This window comes from Oryctolagus cuniculus, chromosome 5 (assembly GCF_964237555.1).
Source record: "Oryctolagus cuniculus chromosome 5, mOryCun1.1, whole genome shotgun sequence".
Taxonomy (NCBI): Eukaryota; Metazoa; Chordata; class Mammalia; order Lagomorpha; family Leporidae; genus Oryctolagus; species Oryctolagus cuniculus.
This window is the reverse complement of record NC_091436.1, coordinates 4,775,264-4,787,217: the sequence shown is the minus strand read 5'-3', so window position 1 is coordinate 4,787,217 and position 11,954 is coordinate 4,775,264. Positions and strand designations below refer to the sequence as shown.

General features: G+C 47.1%; 1 long non-coding RNA gene across 1 annotated transcript; it reads right to left on the bottom strand.

The window, feature by feature from the left end:
* Positions 1 to 7,305: 7,305 nt before the first annotated feature.
* Positions 7,306 to 11,521, bottom strand: LOC138849553 (uncharacterized). The gene is made up of 2 exons (XR_011388426.1): positions 11,025 to 11,521; positions 7,306 to 8,411 (listed from the first exon to the last, which is right to left on the bottom strand). It is a non-coding gene; the product is annotated as an uncharacterized lncRNA (long non-coding RNA).
* Between the last annotated feature and the right edge of the window lie 433 nt (positions 11,522 to 11,954).

The window sequence follows — 11,954 nt, the reverse complement described above, 5'->3', positions numbered from 1 at the left end:
TACGTCATCTCCAATATACCTGTGGAGTTTTTAAAAGTTCGTGGAAAATACATACTTTGAAAAAGCTATGCATATATCTGAAATTTTGTGTACCAATGAACTCATACAAACTGGGTACATTATGTCTGAACAGGGTCTATTTGCAGTACCAACAGAAATAAGATACCAGTTATAAAAGAGCACCAATCAGCACAGCATAATTCTGGTAAAATTGAAGCAAAGAAAAACATTAAATTGCTGGGAAGATTGGTTGGAAGAATAGTGAAACCACTGATACCTTATGCAAAGCTTAGGGGGACAATGCCCCAAAGAAATCGGCACTTCCTAAGTAGACAAATGACTTTAAGAAGGAATGAGACAATGTTGAAGGTGAACCTGCATCAGCAGACCATCCATATCAGTGAAGAATAAAAAGCACCTTGTCCATGCCCTATCTGAAGGAGACTGACAACCGGCAGCAAAAACAATAGCAACCCCGTAGACATCTCAATTCCGACTGAGAATTAAAGTGGGACAAGCTTTCTGCTCAATGGGTGCCAAACTGCTGCACTTAGATCAGCAGAGCTTTCAATGGGAATTTGTCACAAATGGAATCGAGATACTGAAGTGTTTCCTTGAAGAACCAAAACAGGAGATGACACCAGCTTTACTGTGCTATCCTAAAGACAAAACACAATCAAAGCTATGGGTCCCAAGAGGTGGAAGTGATCCAGTCTAAGCAAAAGTGGACCAGTCTAGAGCAAAGGTCACCGGCACGGTTTTTTGGATGCTCAAGACTTTTTTCCTGTTGGTTTTCAGCAGAGCTGAAGAATGATAGCGTCTGCCTGTTGTGAGAGTGCTTTGAAAACGTTAGCCAAAACTCTAGCAGAAAAGTGCTAGAACAGCTTCTCCAGGAAGCCCTCCTCCACCCTAACTGTGCTCCTGTTCGTGAACCCTAAGACCGAGGGTCATGTTTCCGCCTTACAGTCTGGATTGTCTCCTTCTGATGTCTTTTGTATCCTAATCGGAAAATCTTTAAGGGCATTTTAAAAACTTTTTTTCAGTTAAAAAAAAAAAATGACTGTAGTAACATGCTTAAAATCCCTTAGGAATGGACTAGATGATGGATATGATTGTTTACAAGAGTATCTAGAACTTGATGGAGCTTATGTTGAGAGATTATGTTTTTTATTTATCTTTTAACTCCATTTTCCCACAACCATTCTGGGGCACCATGATTATTATCATATTAACGAGTATTTAGCCCTAGGGTTTGGAAGGGATCATTTCTCGATTGTGATCCAGGTGAAATGGATGAGATGTGAGTCCTTTGATTAGCAAGATTGTTGTCTCACAGAGGAAAAGAGCAGGCACACCAACTGTAGTATAAGGCACAAGAGGTACCAGAGGAGAGAGGATTCACACCAGCGTGGAAGGCAGATCCATCGCAGATCCCCTGAGGAGATAATGTTCAAGCTGGAACTTGAAGGATGAGTGTCAATGGACATCCCACTGCCCGTGTTCAAAACCGAGTTCCTACTCTTGTCTCCACCCTTTGTAGTTTCCTTCCTTCCTTCCTTCCTTCCTTCCTTCCTTCCTTCCTTCCTTCCTTCCTTCCTTCCTTCTTTCCTTCCTTCCTTCCTTCCTTCCTTCTTCCCTCCCTCCTTCGTTCCCTCCCTGCCTCTCTCTCTCTCTTTCTTTCTTTTTCTTAATTTCTTTCTCTTTCTTTTTTTAAGATTTATTTATCTTATTCGAAAGGCAGAGTTACAGAGAAAAGAGGGGGAGAGACAGAGACAGAGATCTTCCATCTGCTGGTTCACTCCCCAAATGGCTGCAATGGCTAGAGCTGGGCCCATCTGAAACCAGGAGCCAGGAGCTTTTTCCAGGTCTCACATGTGGGTGCAGGGGCCCAAGCACATTGGGCCATCTTCTGCTGCTTTCCCAAACCATAAACAGAGAGCTGGATCAGAAGTGGAACAGCTGGGACTCAAACTGGCACCCATATGAATGCTGGTGCTGAAGGCAGTGGCTGGTATTCCACAGCGTCCACGGGTTTTTCCAGTTCTCATGTCATTCAACGGTGACTCTGTCCATCCTGTACCTCAGATTGTAAACCTACACTCATTTCTGAATCCTATTTTCTTATACCTTTTTTTTCCAGTCTACCAGCAAATTGTATCTGCTGTATCTTCAAAACACATCCTGTTGAGGCTTAGATGGAAAAGTTGTCTTGTTCAAATTATGTATCAGGGAAGACACAAATTTGAACCCAAACTCTTAATTCCAGACCTCTTCTGTATTCTTCCCCTAGGAAAGCATGGATGTAGAAATGTTGCTTCATGGGGCGATATCTGAGGAAGAATCTTGAGAATTAGACTCAAAGGGAGGCTGGAATCAGATCATGGAGGGGTTTAAATTCCACGTTGAAAAGTCTGGATTTTTTTTTTTTTCCACAAACAACAGAGATGTTAACAATGTAGGTAGAATGGATGGGGTTTAAACCACTTCAGGAGGATTCACGTGGCCACAGGCCACTCTCCCATGAGTGGAGAGAGGCATCTTGAGGCCAAGGCTACGCCCATGGTCTGGGTGAGAAGCACTGGTGTGCCATGAGGATTATCGCCTGGGAATGGAAGGAAGTAACCACACTGGACATCTCAGAGTTAATTACGTGTCCATTGGCAATGCAGTGGCTTCAGAGGCAAGAAAGGAAGACTCAGAGGTAATGGTTACACACAGCAAGTGCTCTAGATGGAAGTGCTGAGCCACGTGTATGACAGACAGTGATGTTCTCACCAGAACATTATCTTGCAAGGAAAACGAGAAATTTCATCGATTTTGAGGTTCCTGTGGGTCCTTTTGCAGAAAATATCAAATCAGGTAGATATATGGAATGAAGGTGTTGAGACTCAAATTATGTATTTAATAGAAAGTCATTGAATTTTAATATCAGCAATGTTTTGGACTAAATAATCTGAAATTGTTCTTTAGTAAACACCTAGGCAACGTCGAGAGCACGTATTGTATAAAAACTCTTCTAACTACAATCTCAAACTCACAAGATGCCCTCTAAAGAAAAAAATATTTAGAAAGTGATCCCAGGCTGATCACAGTCCTGGAGCATCGGGTTAAGAAAAACACGAAGGAGCTGCAATTCGATCCTCATGAGCTGACACAAGCCTCTCACGTACCGTTTGGCCATAGATGTGCCTGCACAAGGGAAGACCACCACAAGCAATAGCCACACAGACAGCTGATATGGATAGGAGTAGAACAATAGAAGAGTGGAAAAGAATGGAACAGAAGAATCCAGAATTAGACTTACATGCATGCAAAAACTCAGAAACAGCGCTACAAAATCAGCAGAGAGAAGGGTATAAATTCACCGTCACAGAACAATTGTCTATTATTGTAATTCAAAGAGTTTGATTGCATTTGTACCTCCCATTGTACACCCAAATCAATTAAAACAGTAAAACTTACAGAAGATAACAGGAGACCATATTTTTAGTCTTGTGGTAAAAATGAACTTTTAAATGTGATATACAGAGCACAAACCTTAAAATGGAAAGACTGATACGCTGACTACTAAAATTAAAGCTCCTCTCCACAGAGATGGCTTTAAAAAGATGGAGACTGGAAGAAGATGTTTGCAAAGGTAGAGAACCTAAAGTTTTGCATCCAAAGCATGCAATGAAACTCAACAATTTAAAAGGACATGTGAACCAGTCAAAAATAAAGCAACTACAGGCCAGCACTGTGGTTCACTTGGCTAATCCTCTGCCTGCGGCGCCGGCACCATTGGTTCTAGTCCCAGCTGGGGCGCCGGGTACTAGTCCCGGTTGCTCCTCTTCCAGTCCAGCTCTCTGCTGTGGCCCAGGAGGGCAGTGGAGGATGGCCCAAGTGCTTGGGTCCCTGCACCTGCATGGGAGACTGGGAGGAAGTACCCGGCTCCTGGCTTTGGATTGGCGCAGTGCCGGCTGTAGCAGCCATTAGGGGAGTGAACCAACAGAAGGAAGACCTTTCTCTCTGTCTCTCTCTCACTGTCTATAACTTTCTCTCTGTCTCTCTCACTGGCAAAATAAATAAGTAAATAAATAAATAAATAAATAAAGCAACTACACAAGCAGGAAGTTTTTAAAAACAGGAGATTAAAAAAAATATAAGGGGCCAGTGCTGTGGCCTACTAAGCTAAGCCTCTGCCTGTAGAACAGGCGTCCCATATGGGCACTGGTTCATGTCCCGGCTGCTTCTCTTCAGATCCAGCTCTCTGCTATGACCTGGCAAAGCAGCAGAGGATGACTCAACTGCTTGGGGCCCCAAGCCCATGTGGGAGATCCGGAGGAAGCTCTTGGCTCCTGGCTTCAGATGGGCCAAGCCTCGGCCATTGTGGCCATTCGGGGAGTGAACCAGTGGATGGAAGACTTTCTCTCTGTCTTTCCTCTCTCTGTCTATGATTATACCTCTCAAATAAATAAATATATATTTTTAAATGAAGCAAACTACACAAGCAGAAGATACTGAAAAATATACTTAAAAAATAACAGGAAATCTAAATGCCCACTACAAATAAGAGAATGTTCAAACTTTCGATTTGAAGATTGAAGCAATGATGAAATGCAGTTTGCCACCTGATAACCTGACATGGCCCAGATGAAGCAGTAAGGTATCCTGGTACACTGCTGGTGTGAACGTTAACTGTTTCATCACTTAAGAGAGCAATTCAGGGAAAGTAACAATACTGGAGATACTGCTACCTAGGATTCCATGCAGTGTTCCTAACGGATGTATCCCAAGACTCCAGGACTTAGACAGAGATGTTGTCACTCATACACCTGTGTGTCATGGAAGCAGCAAGAGATACAAGAAAGCCATCAAAGATGGGTCCATGCAGAACCTCCACAAAAAGAGGAGAAAGAGCAGGAGGAAGAGAATGTGGAAAAATAGGAGGAGCACGAGGTACGTGGGTCAGTACTGTTGCAGACAAGATGTTAACAAAGAGGGTTGGCCAAGTTGCATCCAGTGATACCTGTTTGAGCAAGGTGACTTCATCAAGGAACTGCTGATGATGGTTAGAGCACCTGCTGTCTGTGATGGCACACTTGGGGTGGACTCCCAGCTCCAACTCTGGCTCCTGATTCCAGCTTCCTGCTAACGTAAGTCCTGAGAGGCATCAGTTGTAGCTCGCTTGGGTAATTGGATCTCTGCTACTCATTTGAGAGAACTGTATTGAATTCCTGGTGCCTGGCTTTGGTCCTCTGTCTCTTGCTGACATTTGTGGAATAAAGCAGTAATGGAAGTGCTCTCTCTCTTCCTCTCTCTCTCTCTCTCTCTTTGTCTTTCTCTCTCTCTCTCTCTCTCAAATACATACATACATACATAATAAATTTTGAAGCTGGAATAGGGACAGAGGATGTGATGAAGTGATACCCATGTCTGAATGGTTTTGTTTCTACTGCAGAGATGACTAAAAACTGTGTTTTTTATATCTTACAAATGGAATTCGCATATATTGAAAAGCAGGGAACAACAGAGGAAAGAAACAATCACAAAAATACAAGTGCTTAGTAATGATCCCAGGGTCACACTACATTTGAAAATATATGTGTTTTTAATTGCACTCATTTCAAGAGTTTTTTGTGGGCTTCTGGAGTTTTTGTTCTTTTTTATCAGGCAAGAAAAGTTTTTTTTTTTTTTACTTTTATAAGAAAAGTTTTATTATAAGATTTTGGAATTGATGGGTGGCATTCTTTCTGTTTCCATAAACTTTTGGTGTGAGCTCACTTTACCTTGTGGAATGCATTATATGAAACTACAGTGCACTTTTGTTCAGAACCAGGTTTTGTTTTAAAAATCCCCTTTTCTTTTTAATTATTGGGAGAAAGGGAGAAAGCTGTAATTGTCTTTTCTCTCTAGGACACTTTTGAAAAACATGAATACTCCCTGGCAGTCTTTCTTTGGCTGGGAGAGAGCCGGCTTGCCCAGCCCCAGCCAGGTTTCCTGTGGCTGCTTCCTTGCCCTCCCCGCCCGTGCACCCTGGGGCTGCTGAGGGTCCCCGTGCCAGCCCTGGCTGGCCATACGCAAGTCTGCTGACTCCCAGTCAGCACATCAAGGGGTGAGGAAGAGCTCTGGAGACTGAACCTTGAAGGCTTCCCTTTGAAGTCACATTGCATGGCAGCTGCGGGGAAGCACAGGAAGAAGGCTCAGAAAACCTCTTCCCAGAGCTCCGCGGGGAGCATCGGGGCACGGGGACCATGGGAAGACCCCCCCCCCCCTTGCCGCCTCATTCATTGGAAGCTCCTCCCTTTCTCAGGGCACGGCCTGGAGACTGAGGCTTTGCCTCGCTACGCTCCTCTTTCTCCGTCTACCTCCTCACCATGTTCTGGATCATCCCTTCGCAGTGGAAGGCAGGTCTGAGTCTCCTGAGAGGCTCTGTGGCTGGGTCCACCAGGCATGGCTCTTGACATGCTAATAAAGGAGATGAAGGGAAATGGAACAACCTTCCTGCCTCAGCAGTATCTGCTTCTTCCACTCATTGTTCCACTGCAAAATCTTACGTTGCTGTAAGAAGCTGGAAAGCTAAAAAGCAAAACAAAAACAAACAAAAAAAAAAAAAACAAAAAAAAAACAAAAACAAAAACAAAAAGCATGGTATAGATGGTTAGTTCCATCCCTTAAGCCCATTCTTCTTATCTTAGGAACAGAACCTTCACTTTGCTGTCTATGCAGACCACGCTTGCAGGGTTCCCTGGCAGCTTGTTTTGCCCATGAGCGTGCACTGAGCACGCACAGAGCCACGCTGGACACCCTGGGTAGTGACCTTCAAGGCATGAGGCTTGTCTGGCATTCCTTTCCTTTCTGTGCTCCTGAAACCTGTGTTTGATGAAAGCCAGCGCTGGACAAGGCTAAGCTCAACACCTCTGGAAACGCAGCAGCAAGACAGAAGGGGGGTGCCACACCCCCAGCCTGATCCACTACAACGTTATGACAGGAGCATACACTGCCTCCCTATTTAAGCTGTTCCCAATTGTGGTTTCTATGATAGCAGCCAAACCTTTCATTCTAACAAGTATATGAGGAGTCTCCAAAGAGTTCATGGAAAATTCTAATTATAAAAATATCTATACATGGATTTCAAAGAGTTTTGCCCCCAAATGAACTTTTAATTCCATCTTTCCCTGAACTTTTTGAGGTTCCTTCGGAGACACTGATAAATGTTTAAAATGTGATCCCAATTACATGAAGGTGGAGGAATAATACTGAATTTTATGCAAGTTCTGAGGCCATGCAGATTAGCTCAATAAATGATTCATGAGCCAGGTGAAGTAAATATATATGGAGGCATTATTAAGACATTAAAGTACTTACAAATTTAAAGTAGTACTGTGTGTTCATGTACCTTGGTAACCTGGAAGCTGGGATTATCGAAAAACCTTTTTGCCACCTTATTTTTTGGAAGCATGAATTTGAATCTAAGTCTATACTTGCCTTGGTGATTCTGGTGGAATCAATACTGAAGAATTGATCTGTGGGACAAGCAAGTCAAGCTTTTGCCATGTGACTGACAGGTGAGGTGGCCATTGATCATGAGGGCCCTACCTGAGAAGATCAGGAGCTCTGGTACAGATGTTTATAAAGAAAACTTGACCTCAAGGTCCTCCAGGAAAGGGTCCAAGTGGAAGTTTGCTCTCTTTTATCAGTCTGTGGCTGGTAGGACAGGAGACAGGCATAGAGGAGAGCTGGCTTCTTATTTGTGAAACAGAGTTCTCAGGTTCATAGGTGGGCGGACAGTAACCCATCCATGCCGCTGTCAGCCAGCTCCGGGGCTTCTTGTTCCAGGGGTTTTGCTGCCAGCTGATGGGATGCTACTCCCTGAAAGAACCATTTCCCAGAGGCTCAAGAGGAGAGATTGTCTCAGGGCCAAGGTCACTCGGCGAAGCTGTTGGAGTGGGACGTCTACAGTCTTGGCATCCCGGCTGTGTGAGCCTTGGCACGCGGTGCTCACGTGGGCGTCTGTCCTCCTCCACCCTCTCTGCACACTTTGGGATGGTCTTCGATGCTGGTTTTAACTTGTCTGCTATTTGCATGCCTCTACCAAGTACACAGAAAAGCAAAATGATTTATTTTATTTCATTTCATTTTATTTTATTTTTAATGTTTTCTTATTTTAATCATCCCCATTCTGACCAGCCAGCCTCAGGATTCTCTGTGTTGATGGTGAAGATTTTAAGGTCGTGGCCACAATAACAGAAATGCTGCGTGACCCACCAGAAATCAACAGGAAGAAGCTCCAAGGTGCCATCTGCCATTCGTGCCAGGTGTTCTCATTTGGACGACAGGACCACGGAATAGCAGCCTCAATTTCTCACCACCATCTTCCTATTCCTCTTCTCAAGGTATTGCTACAGACAGCTGGATCAGAGGCCCTTGTACTTGCAAAAGAAAAACAAATACTTTCGGATGGCAGGGAAGATTCCCCTACTCTGCTCAGGAGGTGGGGTGTGCAAGGGCCAGGACCAACCTACCAAGGTGACTGGACTTGGGCAACACTTGGGAGATGCAGATGCCGGTCTGCTTCCAAGGCTGCTTCTGTGCTTCGTCCCCCCTTAAACCACACAAATTCCCATTTTTGCTTTTCAACCCCTCTCACACACAGGCTGACGTCTACCTTCCTACCCAATGGAGGTCTTCAACTCCCAATTCCCCGTGGCACTGCTCTGGGTCCCACCCACTCATTCTCCTTTAGGACCCTCTGGGTCCTTTCTCCAGTCTCCTGATGGTGTTTTTGTCCTCTGTTTTTCATTCTCCCAGCACCTTGTGGTTTCCCAACTTGCATTTTAACTGCAAGTCTTTATGTTAATGATCCTTGGTCTAATTTCCTTATCTGTGCTGGACCGGGGGGGGGGGGGGGGGGGGGAGGGGTTTACTCAGCACACCTGTGCTCTAACACATAGTCCTGTGATTCTCCACTATGCTTCCTCCTCCTGAGACAGAAACCCCGCTCAGCCATCAGTGTCTGTAGGAACAAGATGTCCAGGCAGGCAGGAGACAGGGGAGCCGTGGGGTAAGGTTGACATCTGGGTCCTTAACTCAGGGAATGAGAAATGCCCGGAAGTGAGGGATGAACGGTGGTTCCTTTCTACTGGGTTTGGAAGAAGAGCTGAGCCTTCACTAATCACTGATCAGTTATTGCCAATTACTGCGAAATGGGCTATGGTCTTTCGGGCATCTCCACTCTGAATTCTTCATTCGGGAAGATTCATAAAGAAAGAAAAAGGAGAAAAGTGGTGGGTGGGGGAGAAAAGGAAGTACAGGCAGAGTGGTGGGGATCCAGTAGGCAGAGGCGGCTCCTTCAGGAACTGGAGAAGCAAAGCTTTCGGTGTGCCCTGTGCAGTTCAGCTGGAGGGGTCGGCGTGGGCGAGGAGTGAGAGAGCAGAAATTCCACCTAGGCCGGTGCCAAGCCTTAGCATCTTGGGGATGAAGAGGTATTATGTTTCTGAGGAAGATGGAGTGAGGGAGAAGCTGAATTCAGAGATGATCTGGGCTTTTTTGAGCAAATGACATTTCCTATTCCCCAAGGCTGGAAATGACTGTCTCTGATACTAACTCCCTTCCCGCCATATCTCCCCAGATGCCTTTTAGAACCGTAAGATGGCAACTCAGTGACATGAAAATAGGTTAGGTTTTTTTACAAGTTTGAATTTAAGTGATGAAAATTGACATTTTCATCTTGCAAAAGAAAATGAGTTGCAGATCTCCTAAATAAAAACTTACAAACAGAATGCCAGCGTCTGGGAGTCAGAGCTTTGCCTATGAGTGACATGCAGCTTCGCCAGGGCTAGACTTTGAAGCGTTCTATAAAGCTTTTAAGGCAACGAGTGGCTTTGAAAGCTGAGAAACTTGTAGCACTAAATATTTTAGTGCTGATTTATGAACAGTGTTCAGAAATATGCCTTTTCTCTTATAAGAAAAAAAGCCCTGACACTTGGTAAAATGATGAGAATTTATGTGCTAAAATGTTTTGCATGGCAGCCTCTCAGTAATAGATTCATAAATATTTCCTCCTTTTAATTTAAAAGTCGGAACGAATTAGGAAAAAGCACGGAATTAAAGGCGGATTGTCAAGTAGAGAAGACAAACTTGGGGTTTCACCTGACCTGGCAGTCTTTGAACGGGGAACCTCCAGTCCCATCAAAGGCGGGTGGGGATGACCTGCGTCACCCTCTCTCTCTCCCTCCCTCCTTCTCTCTCTCTCTCCTCTCTCTCTCTCCCTCCTTCTCTCTCCTCTCTCTCTCCCCCACTCCAACCCCACGTGCGCACACACACAGGAGCCACCAACCTCTCTCACACCAAGGTGCCCTGCGCACCGACCCTTCCTCATTTCAGCCCCCACTCGTCTGCGTTTAACCCGTGCCCCCGCAGCATTTAGCACGCGGAGAGCTTGCTCTACCGCGAAGTCACGTGTGCGCTGCAAGACCGGAGCTGCGGCGAGCTCAGCCAGCGGACTGGCTACGCAGCCCCGGACGCAGCGGTCACGGTTGCCGGGGGGTTGCCTGGGGGCTGTGGTGCCCTGGTTGGAGTCTGCCCGCAGGCTGGGCTCTCTGCCCTCCGCCTCTGGGGCGAGGGTCGCTAGCGCAGGGCAGGGGGCGGGTGCGGGAGCTCACACACACATCCGCGCACACACACACACAATGCGGGCGCAGGCGGGGCGCGCACTGCGCCCCCGTTGCCACGGAGACCGGCGCCGCGTTGGGCCCCCTTCCTCGTTCTTTCTCGCTCTCGGTCGGAGGCGCATTGTCTCCTGGAGATCTTTGTGTTCCCGACAATAAAGACGGCTGAGAAGGAAGCCCGCCAGCCCCGCCGGCGTCCGGGGAGGGACTGCGCTGTCCCCGGAGCGCGGCCAGGTCCCAGTGCGGCCCCGGGGCAGGGGGGTGGTGGGATTCTGAGCGGGAGCCCCTCTCTGCTGGCTCAGGGAGCGGGTGCTCGCTGTCCCCGCAGCAGTGCCTCCGTGGAGGGGGAAAATGGACAAAAAGCAACCAACCAACCTCGCAGGCGGGTGTTTCTGGCTCTTTGCGGTCTCACAGCTAGACTTCCCCAGAAGGCTGCTGGCCGGGGCTTCAGCGCTGTGCCGGGTCCTCCAGCAGTCTCACCCTGGGCAGCGCGTTTGCATCTCCAGTTGCAAAACACCCAGGTCGGCTTTGGTGCTGAGAGAGCTCGGTTAGCGCCCCGGAGGGGCCTCAGCGAGTGCACGGGAGGTGCATCTGATGGAAAAGCGACCCCCTCCTTGCGAAGGGATTTGCGCCAGTGTCAACCTGCCTCTCAGTCCCCCAAGCGCCTTCATACAAACAGGGGGGATCTCTGTGTTCCCACCATGGTCCCGAAGGAAAGCATTCACTCATAAAAGAAAGAAAGTTGCTCTCCCGTCGCAAATGCTGAATAACAAGGTTATGGGTATGCTTTGGGAATTAAAAAAGCAACCAGAGGCTGTATGCTTATCGAAATTCCTTGTTCATCTGCGCAGCTGAGACGTCCACAGATCTGCAACACTGCACCGTGAACTGTCCTGTTGGGGTAACTTCCCAGCCAGCCAGAGCCAGTGGAGGGGCCCGAGTGTCTGGGAGGGAAGCCCTGTGCCGGCTTCCTTCAGCCTGGTGCTGGGTTTGGGCAAGCGTGGGTCCTGCAGGATCAGGATCCTGCCTGTGGCAGTGCACATTCACGTAGCTGCTCTTAGCACCCACCTGCTGCCTGCATCTGTGACCTGGTGGCAGCAGCCGGTAACATCGGACACGTGTGCTGTCGCTGGCTATGGACATTTATTAGGTGTTGGTGGGCATGTGGTGTCTTTCCCGGAGCCATCAGCAAAAGGCTGGGGTGAGGGAGAGGATGGCACAGACTCATCCCTGAGGGCAAGATGTCTGAGCCCGGCTGTCACAGGTGCATCATTGAAGATGTGACCCCTGTGTCTGCATGTTTGT